General features: G+C 38.1%; 1 long non-coding RNA gene across 1 annotated transcript; it reads left to right on the plus strand.

The window, feature by feature from the left end:
• The first annotated feature begins 225 nt into the window (after positions 1–225).
• Positions 226–12,651, plus strand: LOC110878042. The gene is made up of 3 exons (XR_002557559.2): positions 226–356; positions 1,299–1,388; positions 12,270–12,651. It is a non-coding gene; the product is annotated as an uncharacterized LOC110878042 (long non-coding RNA).
• The last annotated feature ends 1,867 nt before the right edge of the window (positions 12,652–14,518 follow it).

Below are 14,518 nucleotides of genomic sequence, written 5' to 3' on the forward strand. Positions count from 1 at the left end.
AACATAAATCCTTTTATTATAAATCCGACGTTGATATTAACGAAATAAACTAACTAGTGATAAAACTAACCTAGTTAGATAAGAGTTTAGTGATAATAAATTAGAGTGTTAGAAACACCCAAATAAAAACCTCATGAAAGTAGGAGGGTTAAAAGTGCCAAGTATGAAACAAGTTTTATTAAACACAAATAAAATAAAAATCCAGCACACACACTGGTGTGTGGATCGACCAGAACGCAGAAGGGGGTTTTCCAAAACCCTAACTCACCCAAAAATTCACAAATTGAAGGTCAAGATCAATTCCAAAACGAAATCCGAGCCTAGATTGGTGATCTCCATTGCAAGGGGGTCATAAGGTATGTGAAATTTGATAGAAAATCTCTACTTGAAATTCTGATGAACTTAGAGAATTTAGAAATTTTTGATGCATGATTGTTATATGGATGAAATAGGAAGATAGTAGTGTCTAGGAGTAAACCCTAGACAAGTATATGTTAAAATCATGCTAAGCTCAAGTAGATTCAGATTTTTGTTGATATTAAATTCATGTATGAGATGTTTTTAGGGTTTTGATTGCTAAAAATTAGTGTTATGATGTCAAGAACATGCTTAAATTGAAAGCTGAAATTAAACAGCTCCTGATCAGAATTTACAGCCGACTTGTATTGGCTGTAACCTGAACAAAACGTGATAAAAACGTGTGTTTCTTGAGTCTAAAAGGTAATTCCAGGAAATATCTTTAAAACCCCACTGGAATCACATTTTTTCGACGAAAATTGAGCGTTTTATGAATTTTCCGTATCAAAGGTTCAAGCTGTGTTTTCTGGCAGAATTTGCATCCCATTACGAATGTCATAACTCAATTTAGTAATTTAGTTATGGTCTCAAATTGTTACTGTCGATAGTTTTAAGCGATTAGAAGAATCACCAATTGGAATTTCGTCAATCGGATAAACGAGGAATTTTTAATGAATTTTTCCGTAAGCTGCAGTCAGAAGTGACGAATCTGATTGCAGCTTAGTAAATGAATTTTTATAAATTTTTGGTAGAGAGTTGGACTCTAAAAATTTAACACAAGGATAACCCCTCCGAGGGGCACGTCTCATAAAAATATTGTAATTTTTGCAAGCTCGTAAGTATAGTAAACGGACGTCCCCAAACAGCATATTTTCAGTGAAATAAGCTATACATGTTAATGAATGATCAATGCAAGTTGAATATGAAATTATGCAAATGTATGCTCCTTATCAAGTACAATGATGTATGCTAACAAGAATGTGTTGATGATAACCTGAAAGCATAGGAGCCATGTCAACATGGACACGAGCATGGAAGGGCAATGGGTCAAAGCTAAAAACGGAAGCTATGCATGAACTCGGACGCACGAGGTAAGTGATTTCTGTAATCACTTCTTATTTTATTTAAGTAAAGTAGCGTTAGTTGATTAAGCATGATGATGTTTGAAGTTTCATATGGTTTTGGTCGTATGAAATTGGTAATTTTAGCTTAGTAGACCGAATGGGACAATATAAAGTTGTAATGATATGACGAATAATGTCTAAGTAATGGCTACGGTATGTAACCGGGTAATGGGTAAAATTGCACATAAGTGCACCAACCGAGAATGGGGACTTAGGTTAATGGGTCAAAGTGAAGGTATACTTTAGCACGGAACGTTTGTACAAGCAATGTCGATAGTATTTCATGTGCCCGGTTAGTGTAAGGTGTTATAACATTAACATTATGTGAGCCTTAAGTGTAAACATATGAGTTGTTGATAAATGCATGACGGGTCGAATAATTCGTAATGAATAATAAGCCGAAAATGTATAAGTTAAGAATTTCCTTATAAGTTCACATAATAGAATGTTAGCTTACAATCATGTAGGAAGAAACGAGAGGTTAATCGGGTAAACGGTTTAAAAGCTATGCAAGTTTTGTGCGTGCGAACGACAAAAACAACACAGCAGAAAAATGGCAAAACTAGAGGCCGTCGCCGACGCCCCTATGGGCCGTCGCCGACGCCTTGTGCATTTTCAGTTTTCTCCGACGCCTAATTTTCCTGTCTACGGAGGTTTCTGGCTACGCGAAAAACTAATAGCCGTCACTGACGCCCTATAGGGCCGTCGCCGACGGCCTCCACATGTTTATGTGACACCTGTGTCACTTCAACCATCAAACAAATGCCAAACCAAGGAAATATTGTATTTCATACTTGGGATTTGTATAAATATGTGTATGCTTTGCACATATCAATTCTTGTTCAATTTCATACTCTACAACGCTTTCTGGAGAATTATACGCAAACAGGTGCATAAACGTACTCAGTTTAATGCGACAAATACTCCGGGAGACCATCATACACTTAACATACCTTAAATAACCTTTACATAACTTAGAAATAAGTTTTGAAGGCTTTGGTATGGCAAAAACAAGTTAATTCGCTTACAGGGACTAAACTTGACAAACTGCGAAAGTATGCCAATTTGAACTGTAACGAACATTCCGGAACATGTCCATAAGTTAAACATACCATATATATCCTTTACATAGCTTAGAAATAGGCTTTGAGGGGTTTGGTATGCTAAAACAAACTTTTGGATCATTCAGGGACTAAAAGTGTCAAAAAGTGCATAAGTTTGCACTTTCGCGCATAACTCACGTTCTGAATACATCCGGACATCCAAAAATATATGTAAGCATCCTAATATTATGCCTTAGTGTTTGGCATGAGAAAAATCCATTCGTCGCGTCATTTGGATCGTCTTTCACGCTTATGCGCATTCCGTCGTAATTAAGCGAACATCGCGATCGTACGGCCAAACGAACCGACATCCGACATATTTTTGGGCATGTTTCATGTCCACAATGTTTAGGCATCATTTTAGGGCCTTAAAGATGACTTTACAGGTCTTAGAAGGGCTGGAAATAGCTTAAACACGCAACAGGGACCAAAAGTGTAAATTCTGCAAGTGGTGCAGATCAGAGGGGCCAGGCGGCCCGCGTAAAGATTGCCCAAAACATGAGGCGGGCCGCGTGAACATGACTGACAGAAGATTTTGCATTTAATGCAGAATCTGGCCTTTCGTTCGATCAAGGGGCGATGCCTTTTCACCCAACGAAGAGCCAAGGGTCAAGTTCACTGAACTTATCCACTTGGACACATGTACGCACGAGATCAAGGCACGATATTCGATAAAACGATCCTAACGGTTCCACTTTTCCTATAAATACCCCCCCCCCTTTAGTGTAAAATTCACAAAATCAGATCTTAGAGCTCTAAGTTGAAACCATTGTTTCATACCTGAGCTATTTGGTCTTGATTAGCACTCGGGGACCCTCCGTAAGTCTTCTTTCGCTCTTTTATTCACTTTTCGAGTCCGAAAGTCAACGTTTTGTTGACTTTCTGCATTGACCAGCTTTTGGTCAATGTGAAGTTCATGGAACTTCATAACGTGAGCGTGATCACGATGGTTATGGTCCATAGTGACCATACCTACTGATTACCACGTTATCTAGGCTCAGTGACGAGTCGTAGTTTCGGCCAAAATGCGCATTCTTGCGTATTTTGTAACCAAACTACTCGTGGGCATCAAAGCCGTTTGTTTTGATGCCAAACCTGTTTCTAAACTTAGTTAAGCATGTTCTAACATGCTTAGCTCGTCACTTTTAGTTTAGTGCTTATATAGGGTCGTAAGGTAAGCGATTTAAACCATCGGTTATACTTTCGAACCCGACCCATTTGGTCGGTCATTAGGACCCGACCAAACACATTTGGTGACCATAGCTATAACCTTCCGAGGTTATACCGTGTGGTCGCAATGTTAGGCGTTCCGAACGCGTTCTACGCGAACGACGCGTTAGGGTAGCATAAACTACCTAAACGGGTCGTGATGGACCGTAAGCACTTAGATTAGGTTTCATTTTAGTATGTAGGCTTTGCTAAGCCATATTACACGAGTCTCCATACTCGTTTGGTTTACGAACCCGCGTACTGTCCGATCCTTCCGATTTGGTCCGGTATATTAACATAAGCTACCTATTAGGTGCCGTTGATATTCCGTGATCTTTAGCATTATCCGGTTATTATACAAGGAATCCAAAGCAATCTCAGGTGAGTACATAGTTCCCCTCTTTTACTGTTTTCCAAACTGTTTTGGGGTGAAGCATGTGTACCTATCTGTTATTTTCATGATTTCAAAGTATAATTGATTATACATGTTAGTATTTATCTTTTGACAAACTAAATGACTATCTATAGTTTAAACACTGATTTCTCAAAGATTACAAAAGTAATTGTTGGAATAGTACTTATTTTCTTCACCAGACCGATTGGTAGTATGATATAGCGCTATAGGACTAGACACCCCATTCCTGTTGTCATGGAATGTCTGAAACCAATTTGTTTCTCCATCCAAATAGGGATTTCCTTTGTGGTATCCTTATAGTCTCAAAGGTGTAGTTTGATGCACCAGGTCTGAATGAATTCTTAAATCGCACCTTTAAAGTATAGTTTGATATACTCTCATGTGTGGTATTGTACAGAACCAACATATATTTTGTAATCATCCAAAGCATATTGTGATATGTTACTTACATAACTAAAACATAGTTTAATATGTTATTTATCACATCCAAAGCATATTGTGATATGTTACTTACGTAACTAAAACATGGTTTAATGTGTTATTTATAAATCCAAGGTATACTTGTAATATACTACTGGAAACTATTATTTTGAACAACTAAAGTATATTTAATATACTATCTATCAAACGATTTGGTTTTGGTTTGTGTTTAGATAACGAAACGAGTGTAATGTGATGAAAACATGGTAGATACGCCGCTGGTACTTCTTATATATAAGTGTTTTCATTGCATTACATATCGTGGCGTTATTTAGTACACTTGGGTTAACAATATTGGAACTGAAATATATTTTAATATATTACTTATTCAACTTTCTTAAAACCAAGGTATATTTTATATATACCATAAACGTTTTATTAAAACATTGTTTTTCAAACAACTTAACTTATATAAACTCATTTTACATGGTTATTCAGTTAACCATACATTATTCTCTTATTTATACATATCATCTGATCCTATCGTTTTTCAAATGATTTACAAGACAAAGCAAATTTACAAAGTTCATGACTAAACATTTTCTCAAACATAAGTCATGAACTCCGTTTTCACAAAACCTATGTATCTCACAGGCATTTTTATGCTGACGTACCTATTTTTACACATGTTTCAGGTGCTGTCTTGAGATGATTGTTGATACATGCTACATTTAGGATGGACTCGTGCCTTAGCAACTTTAAAACTTGGAAGATCGTAGTTGTACTTATGCGATTGTAATAGAACAACGAGTTCATTTAATCAATAAAACAATATTTAAATTTCCATGTGTTATGAAACAATGATTCTGTTACAACACTCCCCGACGTTTCCGCCACGTTTTGTTGTTACACGTGGTCGGGGTGTGACAGAAAAGTTGGTATCAGAGCTCATGGTTATAGGGAATTAGGTTATTAGTAATGCTTTGACCTAGTCTATAACCTTCCTAGGACCCTAACGCGAGTTTACTTGCGTTTAGTCATAAAACAACACCGTCACCTATCCTTAGGCGACGACCGCAACAAGAACATAAATTTCAAAACCGCTTTGAAAACTAATCATCTGTTCTAGGATGATTGATTACTAGGTTTTGAACCCTCTGTTATAAGGTTTTGAACCCCTTTGAATTTTCAAAACTCTCGTCAAAGTTGGTCTAAATATTGTGAACACATGCAAACTGGAAGGGTGGGTGCCTGTACCCTGAGTTTTCTGTCTAAGGCTAGAGTGTTCGTACAAATCCACATAATCGGACCAGTCACTCTTACCTGGGAACTCTTGGGGTGAGTGTCCACTTATAGGCGAGCATGTCTTCGCGATACATTATTTTTGACCTATTTGCTTTGATTAATCACCAGGTCGTGTGTTGCTTTGTAGTAACAGACAGACGGCCACTATCCTTGCTTTCATCAGATTTGTTCCATCTCATTCTTTTCGTCTAATTCTCTCACTCGTTTCCTCTCATGTTTCCTCTTTTAGAATGTCTCCTCGACGCGACAATCAGATGGCGAATGCCGAACTGGCGGAAATCATCGCGCAACAAATGGCTGCTGCCTTCCCAATTCTTTATGCTCAAATAACTCAAGCCATCAACAACAACAATGCCCCATGCAATTTCAAGATTTTTAACTCAGCTAAACCGCTCAAGTTCAATGGTTCTGAGGGAGCAACTGGTCTTCTTCAATGGTTCGAGAGCATTGAGAACACTTTCCGTCACGTTCAGTGTCCTGAAAATCGCAAGGTCGAGTTTTCTTCGAGTGTGTTTCAGAAGAGGGCTCTTACATGGTGGAATGGGGTTATGAGAGACCGCGGTGCAGAGGTTGCATTAGCACAGACTTGGGCCGAGCTTAGGGCTCTTATGATGAAGGAGTTCTGTCCTCGTCATGAGCTTAGGGCTCTAGAAAGGGAATTTGATGATTTAAAGCAAGACAGTGGGGAACATCGAGCCTATACTGATCGCTATGAGGAATTGAGCTTGTTATGCCCTACTATGGTTACGCCTCTGGATAAGGCGATTGAGAAATACATTGATGGGCTTCCTGACGTAGTTCAGGACATCGTTACTGGCAGCAACCCTACTACTGTCAGACAAGCCATTGAATTGGCTGCCACTCTGACTGAATCCCAAATCAGGAAGCGCAAGCTGTTTCGGAAGGGCGACTTAAGACCATCTGACAAGACTGCTCATGTGGAACCAAAGGAAGAAAGTGCTGAGGTGTCCAAGAAGGAAAAGCGCAAAGCCTCTCAAAGCTACGCTGTAACTGCTCAAGACAAACAAGTTGCACCAAACCAGCCAACACAACCTCGTAAAAGACAAAACTATGTTGGTACTGCACCGTTGTGCAACAAATGCAACCGTCATCATCTAGAGCAAGAGCAGTGTCACAAATGTACCCACTGTGGGCGGTTGGGACATTTGATCAATGTTTGTCGTTATGCAAATCAAACTGCTGCAAACCCTGCTGCTGTTCAAGCACGGTTCCCTCCAGGGTCATGTTATAACTGTGGTGACCTTACCCACTACAGAAACAATTGCCCAAGGCTTGTTAACATACCTCCAGCGCGTGGACGAGTGTTCAACATCAATGAGGCAAACATGAACAATGAGGCAGCAGTGAACAATTAGTGTTTTGTATTTCCTTAGTTGCTATCTTTTGACACTTCAAGACAAATCCGTTGCTACATAAATAAAGATTTGTTGTTTTTATTTATGCAAAATTTATGCGTTTGTGTGAATGCTTGATGCAACTTTATGATGTCAACCCAAAAACAAACTACTCGTATGGTTCTGTCATATTATGATCACTTGTGATCTCCCCAAGAACCTTAAACTCTCGTTTCTTTTAAGAAACAAAGTCAAACACTTATTGAGAATCCCTCTATCTTTATAGATAGATCTTCATAAATCGTTAAAGTGCCAAATGAAATCCATAGGTTGGATTCCTAGTGTGCCTTAATATCCATACCTAAGGATAACAAAATCAAGAATCAAGTTAACTAAATTTGTGCTTATGTATTTTCTTACATGTTTTGTGGTTGTATGTGATCCATCCAAATCCTCATAGAATCTTTCATATCTTCATACGAGAGATTCATAATGGGATATCCAAAGATACTATCTTAAACCCTCAATGGATTTCAACAGTGTAGTTAAGTCACTCGGGTTATAAAGTATTGTTCTATAATTGGACCTCTTGAAAGGTCTGCTTAAACAGATTGATTTTGAAAATCTGATTAGAAATATCATGTGATGATATAAAAATGATCCCTTAAGCGGTCTATTTAAAGAGATCGTACGACGGTCTAGTTAAGAAGATCATGTGTTGATCTAGTTAAAAAAGATCGTTCGTTGATCGAATTAAAAGGATCCTTTGGTGGTCTAGTCAAATCGCTTCATATTTATTCAAGAAATTTTTCCTACGGATTATGAAATGGACTGTGCGGACTGTGCAAGGAATTACGTAATTATGGAGGCCTACATAATTATGGAATTCAGTGCACAGGAACCACAGGAAGTTTCATCATGTGTTAAGACCCAGTGACAAGAATAATGATACGGGAGAAGTCTCGGACCTCGACCAATGTCATTTATTCTCACACTCCCCCAATTCTGATCTCAATCACACACCAAGTTTTCCTATGATAAGCCTTCATAAGAAACGTTCGTCAATCAGTAGTTCAAAATTTCATGTTTTACTATTTCAAGGAATTCACTCTGAGGGTTAACAAATTCGCTAAGAATCCTAACATGGCCCAGGGTTTTACCTAAGGGTTCAATGGATCTATTATAAGGCGAAACCTTCACAGCTGTCCTCACGAGTTTCCTCTAGAATTAAATTTCGGGACGAAATTTCCTAAAGTAGGGGAGACTGTGACACCTGTGTCACTTCAACCATCAAACAAATGCCAAACCAAGGAAATATTGTATTTCATACTTGGGATTTGTATAAATATGTGTATGCTTTGCACATATCAATTCTTGTTCAATTTTATACTCTACAACGCTTTCTGGAGAATTATACGCAAACTGGTGCATAAACGTACTCAGTTTAATGCGACAAATACTCCGGGAGACCATCATACACTTAACATACCTTAAATAACCTTTACATAACTTAGAAATAAGTTTTGAAGGCTTTGGTATGGCAAAAACAAGTTAATTCGCTTACAGGGACTAAACTTGACAAACTGCGAAAGTATGCCAATTTGAACTGTAACGAACATTCCGGAACATGTCCATAAGTTAAACATACCATATATATCCTTTACATAGCTTAGAAATAGGCTTTGAGGGGTTTGGTATGCTAAAACAAACTTTTGGATCATTCAGGGACTAAAAGTGTCAAAAAGTGCATAAGTTTGCACTTTCGCGCATAACTCACGTTCTGAATACATCCGGACATCCAAAAATTTATGTAAGCATCCTAATATTATGCCTTAGTGTTTGGCATGAGAAAAATCCATTCGTCGCGTCATTTGGATCGTCTTTCACGCTTATGCGCATTCCGTCGTAATTAAGCGAACATCGCGATCGTACGGCCAAACGAACCGACATCCGACATATTTTTGGGCATGTTTCATGTCCACAATGTTTAGGCATCATTTTAGGGCCTTAAAGATGACTTTACAGGTCTTAGAAGGGCTGGAAATAGCTTAAACACGCAACAGGGACCAAAAGTGTAAATTCTGCAAGTGGTGCAGATCAGAGGGGCCAGGCGGCCCGCGTAAAGATTGCCCAAAACATGAGGCGGGCCGCGTGAACATGTCTGACAGAAGATTTTGCATTTAATGCAGAATCTGGCCTTTCGTTCGATCAAGGGGCGATGCCTTTTCACCCAACGAAGAGCCAAGGGTCAAGTTCACTGAACTTATCCACTTGGACACATGTACGCACGAGATCAAGGCACGATATTCGATAAAACGATCCTAACGGTTCCACTTTTCCTATAAATACCCCCCCCCTTTAGTGTAAAATTCACAAAATCAGATCTTAGAGCTCTAAGTTGAAACCATTGTTTCATACCTGAGCTATTTGGTCTTGATTAGCACTCGGGGACCCTCCGTAAGTCTTCTTTCGCTCTTTTATTCACTTTTCGAGTCCGAAAGTCAACGTTTTGTTGACTTTCTGCATTGACCAGCTTTTGGTCAATGTGAAGTTCATGGAACTTCATAACGTGAGCGTGATCACGATGGTTATGGTCCATAGTGACCATACCTACTGATTACCACGTTATCTAGGCTCAGTGACGAGTCGTAGTTTCGGCCAAAATGCGCATTCTTGCGTATTTTGTAACCAAACTACTCGTGGGCATCAAAGCCGTTTGTTTTGATGCCAAACCTGTTTCTAAACTTAGTTAAGCATGTTCTAACATGCTTAGCTCGTCACTTTTAGTTTAGTGCTTATATAGGGTCGTAAGGTAAGCGATTTAAACCATCGGTTATACTTTCGAACCCGACCCATTTGGTCGGTCATTAGGACCCGACCAAACACATTTGGTGACCATAGCTATAACCTTCCGAGGTTATACCGTGTGGTCGCAATGTTAGGCGTTCCGAACGCGTTCTACGCGAACGACGCGTTAGGGTAGCATAAACTACCTAAACGGGTCGTGATGGACCGTAAGCACTTAGATTAGGTTTCATTTTAGTATGTAGGCTTTGCTAAGCCATATTACACGAGTCTCCATACTCGTTTGGTTTACGAACCCGCGTACTGTCCGATCCTTCCGATTTGGTCCGGTATATTAACATAAGCTACCTATTAGGTGCCGTTGATATTCCGTGATCTTTAGCATTATCCGGTTATTATACAAGGAATCCAAAGCAATCTCAGGTGAGTACATAGTTCCCCTCTTTTACTGTTTTCCAAACTGTTTTGGGGTGAAGCATGTGTACCTATCTGTTATTTTCATGATTTCAAAGTATAATTGATTATACATGTTAGTATTTATCTTTTGACAAACTAAATGACTATCTATAGTTTAAACACTGATTTCTCAAAGATTACAAAAGTAATTGTTGGAATAGTACTTATTTTCTTCACCAGACCGATTGGTAGTATGATATAGCGCTATAGGACTAGACACCCCATTCCTGTTGTCATGGAATGTCTGAAACCAATTTGTTTCTCCATCCAAATAGGGATTTCCTTTGTGGTATCCTTATAGTCTCAAAGGTGTAGTTTGATGCACCAGGTCTGAATGAATTCTTAAATCGCACCTTTAAAGTATAGTTTGATATACTCTCATGTGTGGTATTGTACAGAACCAACATATATTTTGTAATCATCCAAAGCATATTGTGATATGTTACTTACATAACTAAAACATAGTTTAATATGTTATTTATCACATCCAAAGCATATTGTGATATGTTACTTACGTAACTAAAACATGGTTTAATGTGTTATTTATAAATCCAAGGTATACTTGTAATATACTACTGGAAACTATTATTTTGAACAACTAAAGTATATTTAATATACTATCTATCAAACGATTTGGTTTTGGTTAGTGTTTAAATAACGAAACGAGTGTAATGTGATGAAAACATGGTAGATACGCCGCTGGTACTTCTTATATATAAGTGTTTTCATTGCATTACATATCGTGGCGTTATTTAGTACACTTGGGTTAACAATATTGGAACTGAAATATATTTTAATATATTACTTATTCAACTTTCTTAAAACCAAGGTATATTTTATATATACCATAAACGTTTTATTAAAACATTGTTTTTCAAACAACTTAACTTATATAAACTCATTTTACATGGTTATTCAGTTAACCATACATTATTCTCTTATTTATACATATCATCTGATCCTATCGTTTTTCAAATGATTTACAAGACAAAGCAAATTTACAAAGTTCATGACTAAACATTTTCTCAAACATAAGTCATGAACTCCGTTTTCACAAAACCTATGTATCTCACAGGCATTTTTATGCTGACGTACCTATTTTTACACATGTTTCAGGTGCTGTCTTGAGATGATTGTTGATACATGCTACATTTAGGATGGACTCGTGCCTTAGCAACTTTAAAACTTGGAAGATCGTAGTTGTACTTATGCGATTGTAATAGAACAACGAGTTCATTTAATCAATAAAACAATATTTAAATTTCCATGTGTTATGAAACAATGATTCTGTTACAACACTCCCCGACGTTTCCGCCACGTTTTGTTGTTACACGTGGTCGGGGTGTGACAGTTTAAAATGCTGAAATTTGTTAATTAAGTTATTTTGTGTACCGTAAGCTTCAGTATATTAACCGTGGTCTACGACGGGTCTCCCAAATATAATTTTGAATGTTTCCTTGATGTTTTTGGATCATAAATCCAAGTCTAAGCACTCCATAATTAATGTACGAGTATGATAAGTGAATGCGAATAAGTTAATCAAGAATTGAATGTAAGTAAGTATGTGTAGACATGATTATGTAAGCATGTAGTTATGTATATAGGTAAGTAGATGTGTAGATATGTAGGTGCGTATGATTAGACGTATGAATATACGAATGCACGAAGTAGGATTTATCGCCTATGAAAAGAATGGGACAGGTATGCATGTATACATGGTTTCAATACGTTTGAGTATGGACGTTACTAATGATGTGCTTGAGATTGGAATGTAATGCAGGAATGAGAACGTCAGACTCTTGTAGAATTGAAGCCGAACCTGGAAGCCGAACTCGAAACAAAGGAATCCGAGAGGATAGTCGAATGAGTCAAAGTTTATGTTGTTGAATGTTATATGATTTTTAATTGTACCAGATTATTGTTGTATGATGTTGTCAATGACTAATGGTTAAGTTGTATGTGATGTCCACAGGTACTACACGGATTTCTTCTACCACTATCGAAGATAAGCAGGCATAGATCGAGTCGAATAACAAGGATTGTACGGAAAGAACGGTTACGTAGTCTTAATTTTGTAACGCATTAATTTGTAAAAAGGGAAGTGAATTTTGTAAGCTTCTTCTTGAATGTGTGTATTGTTTTAAGATCGTAAAGAAATTTTTTTTAAGCTATTTTTCCGCTGCGTTATCTTTAAGTTCTTACACGATGATCTTACAGGGAATCGTTCTTATTACGAACGGGTCATGCCCAAATTTTTCTTAAATAATAGTATGGTAATATTACTTTTTGGATTAAGAAATATGGGCGTTACACAGTTCTCTTCAATAGATCCCATGTCAGCTTTATCACGAACCCCATTCCAAATCTGCGATGCAAAAGAGCACTTAAAGAAGATGTGTTCATGAGAGTCGGGTCCCGACATGCATAGAGAACAGCACATGAGATTATAGTTCGATCCCCATACTCATCATATCCTGAGTTTTGAGTTTTTTTACAAACAAGAAGCCACATTAAAAATGCATGACGTGGAATAGCCTGAGGGAACCAAACGATACGAGCCCAAAGAGCTTGCTCCTGCATCTGACGGATATCATCCTAAACAACGTAAGTACTGTACTCCATGTCAGCTCCTTCCCTAGATCTCCAGACAATCCTATCCTGAGCTTCCGGATTTAACACCACATTAGGCAGATTTTCTAAGGCTGGAAACCGGTTTACCCATGTGTTCGGCCAAGCCCACTCTCCATTGTGAACCATATCCGCAACCGTAGAAGACATATTGAGACCCGCATTTGCTATTATTCGAGGAGTGATAAATACATTTAGCGGACATACGTTATTCCATATATCAAACCATATCAATGTATTAGTACCATTGCCCAACTTTATCCATATGTGTCTTCGAATGGTCAGTCGAAGTTGCAACATCTTCCTCCAACTCCAAGTCACATTGTTCCGAAGAGGCACATCCCAGAAACTTCTCCCTCTGATACGATAAGAATGAATCCATTTTACCCATAAAGACTCCTTATTTGTAAGAATACTCCAGATATGAGCTACCATAAGCGCATTATTCATATCAAGAAGTTTCCGAATGCCCAACCCACCTTCGTTCTTAGGCAAACACGCACGACTCCATTTCACCTTCGCTTTACCCTTTATATTGTTTCCTAGTGCCCAAAGAAAGCGACGCATCCTATCTTCAAGATCATAAATGATTCGTTTTGGCAAAATAAACACCGACGCCCAATAAACATGCATTGACGATAACACTGATCGAATTAATTGGAGTCTACCCACAAAAGATAGACTTTTTGCTTTCCAATCAGAGATTCTTGATTCCATATTTTCTACAAGCTTCTTACAATCATTGTAAATCAATCTGGTAGAGATTAATGGCACACCAAGATACCGAACCGGCAACACACCTTCCTCAAATTGCATTAGACTCCGAATCTGGTCTTTAACATAATTAGGAACACCCCCAAAAAAGACCGTGCTTTTATTCATGCTAGGAACCAAGCCCGACATATTCTTAAATAAATTCAAGGACTCAAGAATAACAGAAGCTGAATTTGTATCACCACAAGCAAACAAGAATAAATCATCTGCAAAGCATAAATTAATAATCCTTTGTTTTTCGCATTTTTAATGGAATCTAAACCCAGTCGATATCTCCACTTGGTGTTGCAGAATCAACGTAAGGACCTCCATTACCAAAGTAAACAAATACGGAGACATAGGATCCCCTTGCCGCAGACCCCTCTTCCCCTTGAAATATCCATGAAGATTCCCATTGATAGCTAACGGAAACGTAGTAGTTGTAACACATACCATTACCCATTTGATCATTGTATGGTGAAAGCCAAAACCCCGAAGAGTATTTTCCAAGAAATTCCAATCAACTGTGTCATACGCCTTCTGAATATCCACTTTAAAAGCACATCTCGGAGGCCCATGATTACGATGGTAATTATGCATTAGTTCCTGAGTGAGCAGAATATTATCGGAGATTTTTCTACCCGGGAT

The sequence above is a fragment of the Helianthus annuus genome, chromosome 9, assembly GCF_002127325.2.
Source record: "Helianthus annuus cultivar XRQ/B chromosome 9, HanXRQr2.0-SUNRISE, whole genome shotgun sequence".
In the NCBI taxonomy this organism is placed as follows: Eukaryota; Viridiplantae; Streptophyta; class Magnoliopsida; order Asterales; family Asteraceae; genus Helianthus; species Helianthus annuus.